The sequence below is a fragment of the Myiozetetes cayanensis genome, unplaced genomic scaffold, assembly GCF_022539395.1.
Source record: "Myiozetetes cayanensis isolate MyiCay16 unplaced genomic scaffold, myiCay2020 scf4, whole genome shotgun sequence".
NCBI classification, from domain to species: Eukaryota; Metazoa; Chordata; class Aves; order Passeriformes; family Tyrannidae; genus Myiozetetes; species Myiozetetes cayanensis.
The window spans coordinates 20,379,391-20,399,247 of NW_026087631.1; the positions used below are offsets into that span (position 1 = coordinate 20,379,391).

Consider the following 19,857-nt stretch of genomic DNA (forward strand, 5'->3'; position numbering starts at 1 on the left):
ATAAAATCTAAGAGCTATGCTAGAAAGTTGTAGTTGCTATGTGCCTTGTAGGAATGGTGTGATATCTTATGTGTCAGGTTTCATAGTAATCGTGCTGCTAAGACCACCAAATGGATACTGCTGACTTGATTTTTGGCCTATGGTAATGATCTTGGAGGGAGGAGATCGTGTGAAGTCAGTGTTGTGCTTGCCCTTATGCAGCTTTCAGTCTTCTCCTGATGACGCAAAGCTGAAGTCTGTCTGAATGATCCTCCTCAGGAAGCAGTGTTTAGTTTTGCTAGGAGCCAGCTACAGATAGGCCAGGAAAGACTGACTATGGTAGAAACAGAGTTGTTTATGGGTACCACTCTGGGATATAATGATGGAGTTGCTATCAGTGGCCAGTATTTTGAAGACTGCTCGTTCACAGGCTTAGGGATGCTGAGCAAATGATGCTTTCAGATATGGCCCAAGGCAAAGATAGTATGCACAACAAGGAGGTTTTGCCCAGAGGAAGTTTAACAACTGTGTTCTCACAGGACATTGTAGATGCAGTTTAGAAATATTATTTGTTATTTGAGCTTTTCACGACACTGCTTAGCTTCTTTAGGTTTGCAAACTGAATGGGACTAGGTAGGAGAGTCTTGGGACACTCAAAGAATATGCTATGATTGACAGACATGTTCTGATCAAATAAAGACAAACAGGGAATTGTAGAAGCACTGGATGTCAGAACCATACTAACAGATGTAGGTATTATTCTAATGCTGACCTTCGTGTGGCTGCATGGTATACGTTCCACTCCTTTTTTCACGTAAGCAGGTCAGTCAAGCATGTCTCAAGTCAATCAAGCATTTCTAAAGTAGCAAAATTAGGGTTCATATAGAAAGCAACTACACTGACCAACATTATATTCACCTGCTAACTAAACCACAAAGAACAAAGAGATAGAGAGGTAACTCTGTAAGTCTGCTATCTGTAAGAAATATTCCCTGTATTTTTTTCAGAATTTCAAATTCAACACAGGATCACTCTGGTAACATGGGTAACATTAGTAGCCTTATAAATTATGATTTTGTGATATCACCTCAGTTAAGAGGAATAGATTTGTTAAAAGTTTCTGAAGTACACATTTGAAAGGCATAGCCTGCAGTTGGGCTGGAGGTGCTTGTGCCCCATTTACACTCTCTTTTAAGATTCTTCTGAGGATAATAGTGTTTCTGCTGAGGTTAAGTCATTACCTTGTAGGCCTGAGGTCTCCTTCCCAGCCTAACTTTGTAGGAGAAAGATGAAAAGAATAAATTAGGGCCAAACTGTTTTCCTGCCCACTTCTTGTAAAGCATTCCAGCCACCCGTTCCAGTTTTCCTCTACTTTTGCCTGTAATTCTCTTTTACTAGTCTCTTTCTTTCATCTGAGTTTTCTATGTTCTTCTCTGTTTTCAGTTATTTTTTTACTCTTTAATCTCCAGATGCCAGCTTTTGTCCCTCAGCATGGATTATTCCTCCTCTATAGTTCTAGCCCTAAAAATCGTGACTTTTCACTAGTCATAGCTTTTAATGGTCAAGTTGTATTCCCTAACCCCCTGAATCTCCAAAGGTATTGCAGGATTTCTAATAAGATTAAGTTAGTTTCTTAATGTTTTCATCAAGGATGTGTCTGTGAAATTATAGTGTTTTATCCTGGCCTTACATAGCTCTTTGGTTGGTTTTTTATACGGCTTGTATTCAAACCAGTGACCTCGGCGTTATTAGCACCATTCTCTAACCAACTGAGCTAATTCTTAGTGCCTGTACTTCTTGAAGGTTGAATGTTTTAAAAGAAATTGGTGATTTCACTGTAGTATCTTACTGATTTTAAAGATTTACTCTGTCAAAGCTACACCAATATTTTTCTTATGCCATAACAACTTAGATTATTATCCACCAACTCATTATAAATTCATTTTGACCCTATGATAGGGGTCAACTACAGTACTTGGACTCTAAAAACCTCCTCTTAGCTGCAGAATCCTTAAGTTCTGTGAGCCCATTTGCTTTTGACATTTACGTTCTTCAGAAATTCAAAGTTGCTGGTTTTTCCTGCTTTTGTTTACATCTCCCCATGTTTAAACACTCTACAGTGCCAAGAGTGTTCCTCCATCTGTGTTCTTTTGAGGATCAAATCCATGAATACACAAGGATATACCTAACAGAGCAGGCTGTATGCTGACCACAAATGGAGAGGGAAGTGATTGGGGATTTTTATATATTAGGGCAGAGTTAAGAATAATTCCTCAGGACCCTAGTAACTGTGATCATGTTCCCCCTCAGAAGAGTACTGTAATGAGATTACTGTGGGCAATTTATAGCAAGAAGGGAGTGGAGATGTTGCCAACTTACTTTTTGATGCTCCTCATTTATAATACTTCTAGATATTCATTGGGTCAGAAATAGGGCAAGCATGACCTTTTAGCCCCGTAAAGCATGACTAAACATCCAAATTTCATATTCAAACCTTGGATCTATTTTCCAGATTTGAAAATAACTGGATAAAATAGGTAATGAGTCTGAAACTGAAGCAAGATCTTCCTCCCCGAGAGGCTTGGTGACAGTGCTAAAGAACCATGGTCGCTCTCATTCTTTTTTGATCTTCACCTTACTTTTCCCTTTTAATAGGGAGCAGATAGTCCAAAAGTGAACAGTGACACGGGGAAAAACTAAGAATATTCATCACCCCTCATAATGTTTCTGAAACCTCACTGAGTTCATAAAGGTGAGTATTATGGCCTTAGTTGCCATACCACAGCAGTAAAAACAACTGTCGGGATTTTCAACTTGTATTAATCATCACTATTCTGCTGTAAATGTTGAAGTTGTGATAATTTATCCAGCTAGTAATTTGCATGAATGGGTGAGTTGTATTAATGTTTTTAAAGATTATAATTGGAAATGCAGTAAGAGATCTCTATCAAAATAAAGTCATCATTCACTTTTAATGGAATGATGATGGTGTCTCCTAAATTTACATCTTCAAATGCCAAAGAGTAAACAAAGATGTTGAAGGATTATCAAAGTCCTAAGAAAAGAAAATAGATAAGAATGACTTATTTTGTTTGAAGTGTATTGTTGCCATCATTTTTTTTCCATGTTCTGTAACAAGACAAACTGTCTTAGTTCCCAGTTATGTACAGTGTACGTATCCGCATTGAATACGAGTTCACAAAGTCAGGCTTGGTACAAGTGTTATGATAAATGGCATGGCTTAACAATAGCTTCTGCAGCATGGAACAATGCTGTCCTCATAGGGACATCCTAGCTGTGGATGGTGATTCAACAGAAGAGCAGCAGGATTGGGATCTCAATCACTTCTTGTCCTACCACATCATCAAGGTACTGTTGAACATAATTGCCCAATCAAGTTAATGTACCTTAATTTATGGACCACCCTGTATAGCAGATTGTTCTTCAAATGGTCCCCTTTGATTTCACTGGAGACATTAGAGTAAGAATGTAATCCTCATTGAATGCAAGGATTATTTTCATGTCAGAATATATGGGATTTCTGTCCCTCAGCTCATCCCTTGTACTCAATAAAGATATTTCACAGAAATTCAATGGGTTTTATTGTGATTTCTCCTCAACCATTAGATAGCAAGTTGAATAATTTATTCCTTTATGTAAACTAAACTTGATCCTCCTGCCTGACTTCGGAGTAAAGTCACTCAATCTTTCTCCATTTGCTATTTGTAAGACAAAGGCAGAGGGTACCCAAAGATACACTTACCAGGTGAGCCTTGCATCTGACTTCAACAGAGATAACCAAAGACTTTTTTTTATGTTTAAAATTCTGTTCCTGTAAGAAATAATGCCTTGGTCCTGGCAATTAATTTATTTCTTCCCCCTCCCCCCCCCCTTTTAATACTCAGGACAATGTCTCCATGAAGGAGAGAGAGATGCAGTATAGAATTACTACTTGCATATTCCTTACATTTTCTCTTACTTAGCTCTGAATAACTCTCCACTTTTCCTTGTGCCTCATTACCAAGTTGTCTCATTGCATCTCAGTATTTCAGATCCTTTCCTTTCACCAATTTTCTTGTCTTTTCTGCTGTTACTTGGTTGTTTCCAGCTATTTCTGATGTGGTGCTTCCTTGAGGTTTGAAGTAAACTTGTACCAAAGAAGTTTTCCTCTGCCAATTAAACCTCTTTCGTATTAAACATTTACAACCTGTGCAGCACAGCCTGTGTTTAGATATCTCTTATAAATAATAGGTAGTATTTAATTATAATTAATTAATATTAGGTAGTTTATGTGTAATTAATAATTAAAATATTAATTATATATATTAAATATATTTTATATTATAATTTAATCTAATTACTAAATAATGGGTAATTAATAATAGGTAATATTTGAAGAAAATACTGCTTTCCATCGCTTAAAGACTGTTGTTCAGATTATGCATAGCTATCTGAGGTAATATATGCAAACCTGGTCCTGTATTTTGTGTTGCCCTACCCCTTCAGTGCCGCATCCTTCTTCCCCTGCCAAGCTTTCCTTGGCAGTGCAAGCCTATAACTCTTCTCTTAATTTCTCTTTCCTCAACACACTTCACTTACCGCTTCAGACAATATGTCTGTTATTAACCATATACTAAGTACGTTGCTGTGTGTAAACCTTTTAATGACACCTGTCCTGCTAACCTTCACTCTACTTCTTTGGATCTTTTCCCTAGGTTAGTAACTGTTCTTATTCTCTTATCTCAGAGGTGCTTTTGTGATGGACCTGTTGGAAAACTGTATCCTAATTGTCTCTCTCCAACTATGATGATATACTATCTAAGAGACTGTTTCTGTATGTTAGCAACATTTACTAAAGGAATCACAAGAAATTTCATTAACGGCATGCCTACCAAATTATGCTCTTTGTTAGTTTTCCAAAGTTACTCTGTAATATTGGTTTCCTCTTGGGGAAATCTGGCTGAACAATCATAACACAGTCAAACATAAAAAGGTAAAAACACAGAGTTTCTGACCGAATCACAGATGTAGTAAATGTCTGAAATTCTGTTGTTACTACATGAAATCATGATCTCTCTAGTAATCTGAAGTATTTGGATAATGAAAAGTTTCCATTCGGTTGCCTGTGTAAGAACCTCCAATCTAGAAAAATATCAATTTTCTATATGGTTTTGATACTTTATTAATCATTCTACTGCCTCTTTACCCCTGCTTTTATTTCTAAAATTTTTGTTGCTGTTTCCTTTCAATGAATACTTTTCCACTAGTAAAATATCCAGTATTAACTTGTATGCCTAAACTGCACTTCAGTGAACCATCAAAAGGTTATCTTTTCTGCTAATTGTCCACAAAAACAGTTTTCTAATACCTTTCAAAGTACGTCAGCCTCTGTGATATTTTTTGTAATGTGTTATTTAGGATTGTGGAATCATATCATGATCACTTTGCCAATCAATTCCTGTCACGTTTCAGTTAGTGACTAATAACCCCGAACCACCGGTAAATGGGTTAGAGCAATAAGATGGGAGGCTTTTCTTGTATTTTGACTCACATGTGTATTTGAATTACTATCTCATCTCCAAAATTTTCTTATGAAGTTGAAGGTGATGGGCAATATGTTCAGAAGATGCACTGGAGTCAACTTTCTAATGCTGTTTTCCCTGCTACTTTTCAGCTTTATTCCTTTGTAAGGTAGGGGCAACAATTGCTATACTCCTGGGACATTTGGATGTTAGCTTGCTAAGATCTGCATGTTGTTATGTCAGTGCCGGGGTATTTTTAAAGTTGCTTTTACTAGATAGGAGATTTTCCGATGGGGCATTCAAACATCAGTGGCTGAAACTGGATGCAGCCACCACTTTAGCCCCACACGTATTACATACTGATACAAACAAAGAGTGATTACAAATAGAAGAGGAAAAGTTGTGGTGAGGAGAAGAAGGAGGAAAAGCTCATACTGAAGTAGGCAGGGTGGCATTAAGAACTTGCCAAAATAAAAAGTTACTGTCATAGTTCTGAAACAGACCACACAGTGAAGTTATCTGGTATTTGATTGCCTTTTCTTCATGTTAGTGTATTGCCCTAAATAAACTATCAGGACTTTTCTCAGAACCATATCTAAAACATTTGGCTCATTAGACATAAAAAGGCTTTGTATTGGAGTCTTCCCCCGTATTTTTGGCACATTTAGTCTTTCTGCCTTCAGTATGGCATAGAGTAAGGGCCTTTTTGCAGGCCATCAGTATTTTGAAAGAGAAATATGTGGAGAAGGTATCAAAATGTTTGCACACCAGAGTACATTGGGGCTTTTAAAAAAATTGTTATTTTTATTTTAATCAAAATTGTGTATAATTTTAATTATTAGAGTTTTAATACTAAATTCTTAAGTGTTTAATTGCACTGACATTTAGTCTCTCTTAGCTTTCCTTAATTGGCCACAATGTCTTGGGAGAATTCTAAAAATTTTCATTGAAATCTGTGTCTTTTTTGCCGATTTTAGTAGCTTTGGAGTATTTACTGTGTCACAAAACTCTGCATTGTGATAAGTATTACTGCCATCAAGAGACCTAAGCAGATACCTATTATGTTTTTTACCGTAACTCATAGTATTTGACGTAAGAAACTGTTTTATGGAGGAATAGGTTCAGGCTGGTAATTCATTATTTTGCCCCACTATATTCTCTGTCTGTATATAAAGGTTCCTGCTGCAGTGATTTTGTTGTGCCACAATAAAGGTTTAGACTTACACTGTGATGTAAGGAGAACTTGTTTGTTTGTTCTAACCAGGATGTGGAAATATGTTAGTTGCCTTTCATTCTTACCTAATATTGTTTTTCTTTTGTAAAGTCACGGAATTTAACTTTTCAGCAGAGACAGTGTTTTTTCATAACACAAGGAAGCTGCACCCTTTTCTATTGCAGTTGCAAAAACAGAGATAGTTCATAAACTTACTTGTCTCAAGTTAGAAAGTTGATTAGAAATTTCAAAACATAAGTTTCAAAGTTTCATGAATGCACTTAGTACATAGAGTACATAATACAGTTAAGATGTAGCATTAGAGTTTGTCAAGATGGAAGTTTAGAGTCTGTCAAGGCTCACTTATATTGTCTGTAAATAGCTGAGGTTGGTAATTCTGTTTTAAATACCTAGTAACTATGCATATTAAGCAATGGATTTCTTTGCTTAATTTCTTCATTTTTTAAAAAAAAATTTGTCTAACTTAAATGAAAATAATCAGTTCAATATGTCATAATTACAGAAACATTGTGTAGTTGGAAAAAATACTGAAGAGGAAAGCAAAATAAATTTCTGCATTACTGTGTATTGGAAAAAACTCAATAAAGTGGAAGACAGACATTTGATTGGCATATCGATTTTTCATTAATGCATAAAGGTTTGCTTACAGATGAAAAATTGTGGCAGCAAGTAGGGGCTTTGAGGTCCTTTTGTGGAAAACAACAGAAGCAGGAACACCCATCTGCCTTAGTCCTCCGGTTCATCTGGTGAGGACAGAAGTGACACAAATCGTTTTTGTTTCTGATATTAAGGAGATGAGTGGGAAATGCGTGGTTATTTTGTCTTGTTTGGTGTATGTGTGTATCTAAATCTACGGAATTAAGGCAAATTATCCTTTTCTATGCGATTTCTTCTGTATTCTTAAGCACACAAAATGGGACTGCAGTTCCCTTCAACTATTCACATTTAGTTGTTGAATTTCCTCCATAAGTAATCATAATCCAAAGTCTATAAATTGTCCTTTCTTTTTTAATATTTGATATTTAAAATTCCAGGTGGACTCTTATTCACTTATTGTCTTTCAAAAATCTGACATATGGTACAGTTTCTGTTTATTAAGCAATGAAGGGTGTTCTAGCAAGTGACTTTCTAGTGTAAGTATTCACAAATTCAAAATTCCTTAATGTTCTTTTATAGTTATTTAAAATCAGTTGTTTATGGAAGTTAGTAATTTTTTTTCTAAAATATTTGTGGAAAGTGAGTTTGAAAACTGCACAAAACCCCTGAAATTAAATACAACTTTTTTTCTCAAAAATATTTTCTAAAGACATTTTTAGATATTTATCCATACTGCACCTATATAAAATTCTCTGACAGAGCTGCACACAGAGAAATGCTACATGAAGAAAAAAAAGGAATTGCAATTAATAACCACAATAAATATCCTGATCTTGTACCATTGTGATACATAGTGGTAATGGGGAGTTGTTTCTGTGACCTGGTACTGTGGTACATGAGCTTGCTCAGTGCTCTAAGGGCATTTGTCAGCACTTTTTATATTAGACAATATAAACTTAATGTCAGGGTAATAACATTTCGTTTAATTGAACAGTCATTTACTTAATTTTTTAGTTATGATTGAAGGGACAGTATCACACTATTTCTGACACCAATAATGGTTGCTGAGTTGATGGTTTTGTAACAAATAAATAAATAAACCATCCTTTTCTGATCGTGATGGACAGACTTCATGCTATGCTCATTGTAAGCACATTTGAAATAGCTACTCTGGGGAACTTGGAGGAAGTACTAGGAAAGTAACGTGGTTCAAATCTTGTTTGTTTCCCTGTAGAGATTACTTAATGCACAAATACCTTTCCAATCATTTACAGTTTAGTGTGAGTTTTGAAGAACCATCTCTATTGTTCTTGCTCTAAGTGATTGGGAGGATGGGCTCCTAATTTCCGCTGAGGTTTAGCCTCAGAATTCCCAAAGGACTTCAACACCCACTCTGCTGCTTTATGCATACTTATATTTATAAAGCTTCCTGGTCCATACAGATGCCTAATTTTTCAGAAAAAAATTAGAGTTGCCAGGTTTCCATGGGAATTTTTATGAATTTGACTATGTAGCTTTTAGCCCCACAGGTTACATAGCCACTACTGAGGACAGTAATCAAGCTGTCAAACCTTTTAAAACATTATATGAAATATATCTTGAACTTCTCAGGGTTTTTACTGTCAGTGTTCTGTTTTCAGAACATTGTGGCTGTGTGTTGTTTTTAGCAGTTTATAACTAATTCCTGACAGTTTGCGTATTTCCAACAGCATTTTTATGGTGGTTTTATTATCTAAATGAGATTGTCATTAAAAATTGAACAAGCATTGTTTGACTTCTCTTTGGAAGAACAGCTCTTTTGAGACATTTATTAAACTTTACTCCATTACAGCCGTTGTAATTAATATAACAGGAGATCTGGCAATTATGGGAAACAAACAAGCAGAAAACCAAACAAAAGCCCACAAATACTTTTAATCGATTTAGAGGGTGCAGGTGCAACTGAATAATCAAGAGGGCCTTCTGCCAGTAGGTTAGATGCAGACTAAACATGGCATTTAGACCTCCCACCTACAAGGCTCTTCAGTTCCATTCCTGAACTTGTTGTCCCATCATGAATGAAAGGCAGGCATTAAATTTTGTGCAGAAAGGTTTCCCTTGGGTGGCTTATTTATATACAGAAGACTTTTTTAACCTATATGGCACACAGCTCTGTCAGCTGGGTGCCTGAAACTGTATGGCATGTGGCGTGTCATTTAGCACCTCAGGCTGCTGGTCCTCTTGGGTCGGATACAGGGCCTGACTTGCTCCTTTTGGCATTCAAACCCATAGCATGACAATCTTATGATGATAGAGGAGGAATGAGAGCACAACAAGCATGTTTTGTGACTGAAATTGCACTAAAAATGTAGCTCTTGATGCTTAATTCAGTAGTCGAAATTTACATAGTTTGATGTTCCCATACAAGTAGATCTTGAGTGCAAAGGACCCAGGATAGTACTGCAGGAGGAAGAGGGGAAGTCTAAAAGATGTATTTTGACAGCTTGTCAGTATTTTGACAGTAAGACCTTCCAGGAAGAGTAAAACTCAAAATAGCAAAAGAATTAATAGGAAACTGTATATGTTAAAAATAGTTCAAAAGCTGGAAGTTTCTGAAAGAAGGAGAAAATAAAACAGCAACAACAAAATAAGTGCTAGAGAGGGAGGAGAAAGATTAAGAAGTCTGAAAACTGGATCTCAAAATTATTCATTATAGTAAGGCTATATGAGAGGCCTAAATGGCTGATAGTATTTCATTGATATAAGAAAATGGTTTTGTAGGAAATTAATATTTATTAATTTCATACTAATTCATGTAACTAAGGAAGACTGGGGAGATCCAGAAAAAGTCTGTTTTGACATGGTAACCTAGGAGTTGTCTGGGAGGTCTGTGCATGCATTTACAGACAAAGCTCCTGCAACTTTACTGAAAGTTCCTGCAACTTTTCAGGCTGCATTTAAAGTGAATTCTTTGCAAAAATATCTGCACAGTGCTTTCGTATCAGGATAGTGCTTCTAACACTAACTAAGAGCCTAGCTGCAGACGAGCACTGAATAACTTGGTAAAAAAGCAAGAGGGCTGCTTCACACCAATGATCATCAATAGCACCTAGATTTTTCAAAAGGAAAATCATAAACCTCCCTACTGATTGTGCTGAAGGTAAACCAAACATAGGCCATTTCTCATTTAACAGACTGTATGGACACTTATTCCTAAATATTAATATCTTCTTATTTCTAGCCTGCTAATACTGAGATATTTCCGAGCAGTTGCATGGACTCTAGGTTTCAAATACACAGCTGACAGAATAAGGTATGTGGAGTTATACAGATCTGTCACTTTTACATAGATGAAGATGAGCCATTGAACTTCAGTGTCTGGGTATACAAATCCAGATCCTAGCCCTCTCTTCAGTCTTGCTCATGCACAAACACAGATGCACGTATGTAGCCTGCAGGCAAAAGTACAATGATTGCTTCTAAATCAGAGTTCTACATGGCAGAATAATGAAATGCATCACAGGATCTTATAGTTTTCATAATGCTTACCTCGAGTTTCAAAACGAGTGTTTGTGCTGTTGCTTTGTTTTATTTCTGCTGTGATGAAGGCAGTGTGTTAGCCAGAGACTGAGGCACTCCTTGGGAAAAATCTAAGGGAAAGGTGTTAGTGACGTCCTTCTCCACATCTCTTACAATATTATACAAAATAAGGGAATTTCCCAGTTCTTAACGCGTAGAGGAGTGTATCAGAAAAGAAGGTTTAGTTGAGACATGACTCACATAACTGGATTGTCTCAACTAACACATCAACTATAGTGAATGTGGTATGGCTGTTACTAGCCACTACACTGAAATATGTGTGATGTTGGGGGCTTTGTTTGTTTGTATGCTTTTTTTTTTAAAATAGCCAGTGGGGATAACATGAAATAACTAAAAAGGGCAGATTTTCCCAGTTGGGTCTTTTGGTTCAATGGCATCATTATTTCCTTTTTCCACATTGTCATTGCTTATACAATTTTAATCTTACTTTTCAGAAAATAAGTTGGGAGGGATTGCAGGAATACACTGTGATTCTTGTTTTATAGGAAGCTTGGTAGTAAACAAGACTACTAAGCTTCCTAGACTATTAGATATCAAGTAATATGCATTCTTTTAAAAAAGATACAAAATTAGATTTCTCATTAATAAATAAATCTATGTTAAAAGGACAGTGTTGCAGCAAATTGTTTATTTTCTGTGACATGAAGAACTTTGTGGTGGTGAAGTCAGTAAATCTCAAGCCCTTTCATAATAGTCCATGAACGCTCTCAGATCACACCATTTAAAGAGCCAAACCTTAACACAAATTAGATCCGATATGATGCTGAACCCTCTGCAGGGTGCTGTTACACACAGTGGCTATATTGAGAGAAGTCTGACTGACAAAGATTGTCTTACATAAAGCATGTTACATAAAGTAGCTCTTCACCTGCTGGCATACAGGACTCTAAAAAGTTCTGCAAATCACCCAGAGTTTGGATGTGTCACCATGTTTAAGTCTGTGCATGTAGCATGTGAGATGTTATAAGCGCATATGCACTGATCAAACCTCCTAGTGTGGTTGAAAAAGCAATCAGTGAGGAAAGAGAAGCCTGACTGTTGAAAAATTTGGCAAATACTAGCTTTTGCCAAAAATACTACTGCAGTTTTAGTATCTGCACACAGCAAACAAGAATTTAACATGTGCATGAAAGATTTTGGGTAGTCTGAAATGGAACAGGAATCTTCCTCCATATGCTGGTATGAAATAGTTCATCATTCTGTATATGATGATTAATGGTTATTATTTTTTTATTTTACTTTTTTTTAATTGCCAGTATGCTGAAATGTGCAAGAGGAATTATATCTTAGCCTGCAAGCACATCTCGTTCAGCTCAGCTTAGCTTTACAGCTCACAGGCTCTCAGCCCATTAATCAGGAGATGGCACTCCTAAGTGGTAAACCTGATGATACATATTAATATTTATGGTTTTGCTATACTGTACTTTTGCTTTTGCTATACTGGGAAAGAGCAGTGCTGTCTGTCAGTATGAGCTAACACCTCTTTAAAGCTGTAAACTGACAAGCAGCACACTGGCATTTTTACTAATTATTTTACCAAGCTGATGACAACTAATCAAACTAAGCTCCCAGGCGGCCTGCCTATACAGTGGTGGCACTAGTTGCTTTCAGTACCTACTTTGTGGTTTTAGGAATTTTCTTTCCCACCAGCATCTGCTGAATATAGCATATTTCTTGAATGCAGATCGATTTACTAACCTTCAAGGAAAAACAAACAATTGTAAGGTCAGATCAAAATCTTCCAGCCTTCAGATATTCTTTTATTTAACACAAACAAACATTTTCAGTGGAAGATAATGGGTCATTTGGAAATCAGGTTAAGTGCCTAGGTATGTGAGTATACATATGTATGCGTGTATATATGGAATACTTTCAATGAAGTAGTGCTTTTCTATACAATATTTCAGTACAGTAGGACTTTGCCTATAGCTGGGTACTAATCCTACCAGCATTTTTAAAATAAATCTCTTCAAGTGTGCAGACGAGTATTCTTTTTGAAATATAGGGGTTTTTTTCTGTGTGCGGTTTTGGGAATTTTTTTTGAAAATTTTATATTTTAGGAAATGATGGGGTTATATGTGGCTACTGGAAAAAGGAACTGTTAGAAATGATGACTTTTCACATCAAAAGTTAGAACACCAGTTGACCTTGAAAAGCAGAAACTTTTCTTCAGTGGTCTGAAGATCTACCACTACCCTTATACACACAGTCCTTGAGATTTAGTCTGTGACACAAATATGGATAAAGCCACTTGTGTGAAATTTCGTTTGAAATATTCTACCTTGAAAATATTGGCTCAGCTGATGTTTGGGTCCATGAGTGCAGAGATTTTTGGTAGCTCTTAAACTTCTGTAAAGTTAGCACTGCATGATGAAATCGTTGTGATCTTTTTAGCCGAGCTGACAGGATGTCTCTCAAGCTGAAAATAAACTGATCCAGTGTGCTGAAACCAGATTCCAGGCTGTGCATTCTGTCAAGACTATTTTTCCTTAAGCAGCTCTCCCAGTCCTTAGTCAAGGAAAAGTATATGTAGTGCAGTAGATAATAATGCATCTAGTGATGTTAATTTGTTCAAATGATAAATAGCGGATTGGGAATATTCTCAATTGCCAAAATCTAATCACTGTTACATGAGAGGTTCAGAGAAAATCTGCCACCAGAAACTATAAAGACATACTTGAAAGCATCTGCAGCTTTTTTGTGTGTATGTGTATCTATATATATATATATATATACACACAGTTATATGTATTATTATATATAATATAGATTAATTTAAGTATGTATACACACAGAGAGACACGCATATGTTTATAGAACTACATCTTTTCTGGTCATGTTTTGGGCATTTTCCCTCACTTTTCTCTCTGTTTGAACCATTAATTGTCGATTCATTCTATAATATCAAAACCAAAATAATAGAAGGGTTTTATTAATCAAAAATACTATAGATTTGATATACTAAATATTCTTCTTTATGTTGTGTGATCATACATTTACAGTGCTTGTGTAAAACTCCATCATGTTCCCTTAGGGTGCATGTATGTAGTCACACACCACTCCTTTTGCTAAACCTGTTGTACATTGACTCAACAAGCTCTGGTTAAATGTGAGACTGCATTTCAGTTGAAAAATTCAGGAAAAATAGGTTTCTATGACAGCTGTTTTACATACCAAGTACAGTGTTTAGTTCTGTGTGAAAAAAAGTGTGAAAAGTACTGCAACAGCACCAACAGAGCACCTTAGTCTCTTTTGATGTACTCATTTTCTACCACCTTGATTCCTCATCATACTGCAGTACACAGAAAGATTATGCCTGCACTGTGTATGGGATTTACCCTTGATGAATCCAATCATTTCAGCTTTCACAAAGAGCAAGACTCCAAAACCAGAATGACTTTGTGAAGTGTTTACTAAGCTTTAAAACCCAGCATAACGGGCATGATTAAATATACACTGATGACAAACAAATATTTCTGTAAGGAACAGCACAGCACATAACTGTTCCAAAAGTTTACTGGTTTTTGCTGCTGCTTTCAGGGAAACTCAAAATGTGCACAGTTTTTTTCTTTCAGAATTTGTTGGAGTACCAGAAGAGCTCCATTTAATATTTATTTGGGATTTTGTGCCAATTTATTGTAAAATAGTGTTCTTCCAGTGGAACCCCAAATAAAAAGACTCTTGCAAACAATAACACTATTGTGCTTCAGGTGTGAAGGCACTGCTGAACTAGCAGCTGGTTATTTCACTCCGTGGAACATACAGTTGTTTTGCTTTTTGAATACACCATAATGACGAGTGACTGATCCATTTTATGGTCTCCCATTTAAGGGACAAACCACCAATGACCAACTTTGTATGCTATGATTGCAGCAAGGTCTCTCTTTTGAAGACTAGCAGAAGCATTCAGGCAAGCAGAAGCATCACAGCTGCGCTGAAAGAGCACCTGCAGTCCTAGCACAGTTCTCCATGTGAATGATGTGATAAATGCCTTGCCCAAGATCATGCTGCAAGTCAGAGTCAAGTCTGGAAATATCATTGAGGAACACTGATTCTTTGTCCAGTCATTGCAAACTGCTGCATACCAGCAGTTACCTTAATCTATACAAATGAAAACTAATACAGCTACTATTACACAGTGGGGAAAAAAGGTAAAATACATTCTACTGGTATACCTTTGATAAGTGGTAAGGAATGCGATATTCTGAATGGAGTCTTCTGTCCATCAGCAATAAAGCAGCCTTTAAGCAGTATAATTAAATACACTTGATACAGCTGATATTATCTTCCTAAAGACTCCTTTAGCTTAAAAAATAATAACTGAGAATAAAAAGCACCACCACGAATGGGAGACCAGCAGCCACATTGCACAGGAAGGCCTAGACAACATTGTCTAAAAGCCCTGAAGAAGGTCAGACGTTGACCTACATTTAAGCCAGCACTCTCAGTTGTGCCTTGTAGAAAAGCAAAGAGAAGGGCTGGGAAAGGCTTCTGTAAATCTCATGTGCCTGACACCTCATTTTGTCAGTTTTATGCCACTACAGCTCTATTGAAATCTCTCTATGCTTTATTGTTAAAGTATTTAAGTTTACTTCTCAACTTTTACATCCAATCTGCCTATGGTCAAGAGTCCTGACAAAACACATATTGGAGAGATTGCAATGAAGAGAGTCACAGGACCAATTGCAAAAAAAGAGAATGGAGCGAATAAAGAGGAAGGAATAGAGCATTAAATCTGCAGGCACCCAGCACATTCTTCTTCATACTGTTCATCCCTTCTTTCACTCATATGTGTTTTTATTTTTGACTTGGAGTAGATGCCACATGTAGCTTTCTGTCAGCTCTCACCCATGTCTCTAGTAGAGACATCACAGGATCTCCTCAGACGAGGGTAGATTTGCAGAGACAAGAAGGGCTCTTCTTGCAGGTTACATGAGGTCTGCTTGGGGAGCCAGATATTTGAGCAGAGACTGTGATTTTCTTGCATTCCCACCTCTACCTGAACACTCTACTGGGATAAGCATAAACCATCTCAGTCCACTGAGGTATGTTGGTACATGGCAATGCTTGCACTTAAAATGTTAGTGTCATCCAAAAGTGTTATTGCTGGTTGAACACCACACTAACAGGTCGTCTAGACAGGCTTGGTTTTGTCTGAGAATTAGCCTGCTCAGGACCTACCTGATTGTAGCAGTAACTTTGCAGTTTTAAAGCAAGCCTTAAAAAACCAAGTAGGCCATTGTTCATTACTTCAAACACATCATGAAGACCTTCTATCTCCCTTCAAGTGGGGGTTCACCTTCATACTGTTATAGCAGTGTTTGTAGTGTTAACAATGCTACTGTTTTGTGGGTTTTTGGAAGTAACACATTTGGCTGTACAAAATGTCTTCATTACTGACAATGCCACAGGAGAGGTAGGCACCTGCTACCACATTGTGCTGTGCTGGACTGTGTTGTGAGTGCACTGCAGGGACAGGGGGAGATTATGGAATAACTCCAGAACCACTGTGGCTGCCCTGGAAGACAGAGCACAGCACCACAGAGGTTCTAAAGAGTGTTTTTTTCTCCAAAAGTGGTTGTGTCAGGACATACCTAGATTTTTGTCCTGTTCTTTTAACCACAAAACTAGGCTTAGAATTTGATTTGGCAGCCACCCTAACATAGCACTATATGAATCTAGGCAAGGAACAGATCTATCACTGTATCTGACTGATCTCTCTGCTTATACACGCTGACAAATTCTCACCTCTCCACATAGATTAGCAGGCTATGTACCCAGTCAATCACACATAAGTGGTGACAGCACATCACAAGCTTGGCATTTTGAAACTCCAGAGTACAAGGTAAAACGCTGGTTTTTTACCTGAAAACAGCAGCCTTTTCTGTTCCAATACTTTTTACCACACTCATCCCTGCAAACATCCTTTCACCAGAAAACATAATTTATTTCTCTATCTTCCAAGATATAGAAAAAGGTGCAAAGCAAGAAAGTAATAAAACAAGCCTTTCAAAATTTTCTGTAATGATTATTTCTTTTCCTTTCACATATTTTTATTCTGTCACCTCAGGACTGATTGAGAAAGAAATTCCTCTTTGATATATTACCTTAAAAATGTCAAGGTGAAAACCTCAATGTTGAGATAAAAAATCAGGTATGTGAATTTACAGAGAAAGAGAGATGGTCATGGGAAGAATAGTATAGATATGATAAATACCAGTAGTAGTATTTGACTTCAGAGAAAATTGAAAATACATGGTTTGGTTTTACAAGCTAGTGGCATGGGTAAGAGATATTTTTAAAGTAGCTTTATATGTTACATTGCTTTTCTGTAGAATTTGAATTACTAAAATGCTTGGACATGTCAGAAAACCCATCCTAGTTAAAGTCTCTGGCTGTCATTTAGAGACACTTGGCCAGACATTCTAGAAAAAAGGTATTTCAAGGAGCTGCTGAAGAGCATGTGAATTTTGTATGTTTTCATGTTGAATTAAGCCACTAGTAACCATAGAAATAAGGATATGAAATTGAAATATATAGAACTTCAGTTAAAATAATAAGTAAAAGAATTAAGTGGACTTTCAACCTTTTTTATTCTTGACAAAAGCTATGGGGCACAAAATGTACTTATTCTCCCTTACATGAGAATATCAAAAACCCTGAAAAATAGTTGTGTTGGTTTTCTTATCTCCTCTGAAAATGTTATTTGAAATAAATAAGTTTCCACATCATAAAGCTGAGAGGAGATTTATAGAAAGACAAATTAATAAATAAGTTTATAAAACTTGTAAGTTTTATAATTTTTGGGTTAGACTTGTTCTTCTGTTGCGTGATATGAATCTAATGGAGATCTACCCATGACATTTGCAGCATGGGATTATGAAGTAAAGGCTATTAATGACATTGCATTCAGTATGATGGTTCTCAAATTTTTACTGATCATTGTACCTAATATATTTTCAAATTTTTTTGTGGATTACTGTTGAGCCCTAGCTGTAAACTTTCAATTTAAAACTTTCTTTAATATCATATGAATGAAAATAAAGAGCTAACTTCCTGCATAAATAAAGTGGAGCACCTGCAGGCTGCTAAGCATGAACTCACAGACCACTCAGCAATCTGGAAACTACAATTTTAGTGGACTTATCTAACAATTATTATTTTTTTTATATAGTTTGCATATAATTAGCTAGGCTCAACTAGTTTCCTAGACTGTCATCCACTGTCTGAAAACAGTTTATTGTTGGTAGAGATCAAAAACTCCAAGTTGGACATGAAACAGCTCTATCAAGAGAGAGTCACTGCTTTCTGAAGTGCTGGCATGAAGGATTTCAGAAAATACCGCTCTGTTGTAGCAGTCTGTGCAGTGAGAGTGACTAATAAAAGAACACATCACAAAGAATGGTTTTGGTCACTGAGACTGACATGGAAGCTAGGCAGTCCTTTGATATTAGAAAATTCATGTGTCAGAATAATAAAAGCTTTGAAACCATCCAGTATATTAATTCTGCAGGGTGTATTGTTCTGGATCCCTGGTTTGCTAGGCCAGAAATGGCATTGCTTGTGCTGATGATCTGGGCTACCAGTGCAGCAAGGAGAACATATGCTTGCAATCACTTATTTTCTTCATGAGAGGTGAAGCCTCAAAGCTTCCATTTATTTAATGAACATAACAGATAGAAATTCTTAGTTCATCAATGTTCTTTGGTATATACCTAATTCTGGAGCCTTGGTAGAAGTAACATTTTTAATTGATATGAAATAAGACATCAGCTCTGAAATTATTATTGCTGCTTTTTCTATTGTGAGAAATAGTGTGGTTTTGCAATGTTGTAAAGCCTGAAATGATGTGGCCATGTTCAAAATGTCCATATGCCAGTGGTTCTAGGAGGCTATTTATTAAGCAAGGCAGCTCATAGTGGATAACTCTGAAGGCAGTCAAAGCTGTTTGGGATTAACCTTCCCTCTGTAAGTTTTAATACTTAACTTTGAAAAATTTTTTTTTTATTTTATTTGGCAAGATGTTGGAATTATTTTGTACAGGACTTGGAGAACCTCAGGGAAATGCTGTTCAGCCAGTGGTGAAATTAGCAGTTAAAAGTAAATAAACAAATTCCAGCCTCCAGAGGTGTTACCCAGTATGTGAATATTTATAGAATGATACATCCTGTTCTCCTCAATTCATGAGGATGACCTGCTCTGAGCAGGTGGAGAAAAAAAATTGAGTCTCAGGTGAAGAAAAAATTATAAGACTCTAAATGCTTATACATAAAGCAGAGAAACCATCTACTGAGGAAAGACCTAGAAAAGGAAAACATGAGAAAACATGGGTCAGCATGTGAAAGAATGGAGGGACTCTAACGAGCACATACGTTCTTGCTATCAAATGTACCGTGATATCTCTTGTGTAATTCACAAGCATCATTTCTTGAGAACCCACCATAGCAAAACATAAACTAACAAAAAAAATCAAAACACCACAATGCTAGTGCTATTTACTAAGGAATACTGAAATATCAATCTATCTTGAGTTCTCAATCTGATTTCAGATCTCTAAAGATTTAAATAGAGGAGGAATAACTTAATGCTTCTGAGGCTCTCTTTCCCAGTAGTAGGACAAGTCCCTTTGGCAAACGCTTCTCATTCTTTTTGACCAGAAATGTGAAGCACCTTTGGGTGTTCCATAAAATTAATATTATATAAAAAAGAAACTATCTATGCAAGTATAGCTTGTTACAAGCTGGCAAGGTACTCTCCAGCTAGTACTCAAAAGTAGGTGGTTTTCTTTTTTTGTTTTCTTGAAGTGGGAAGAATAATTATCTGTGTGACAGAACAAAATTTTCAAGAAAACCAAAAAAGTAACATATTAAGTTGTGCATTTACTGCCAAATCATGGTGTAATCTGAAGAAGTCTAGAACAGGTACTTTGAAGACAAAGTAGCATCA

The 19,857-nt window shown here is 36.5% G+C and overlaps 1 protein-coding gene across 3 annotated transcripts in view; it reads left to right on the plus strand.

Moving 5' to 3' along the window:
* RORB (RAR related orphan receptor B) overlaps positions 1 to 19,857 on the plus strand; it is a 140,214-nt gene that overhangs the window by 18,610 nt on the left and 101,747 nt on the right. Inside the window, exon 1 of one of the 3 annotated variants that reach the window (XM_050329316.1) lies at positions 12,036 to 12,090. The exons of the other annotated variants lie outside the window; for them this stretch is intronic. The gene's annotated coding sequence lies outside the window, so the exon portion shown is untranslated. Of the gene's footprint in view, positions 1 to 12,035; positions 12,091 to 19,857 lie in introns of those variants that run through there. 3 annotated transcript variants of the gene reach the window in all.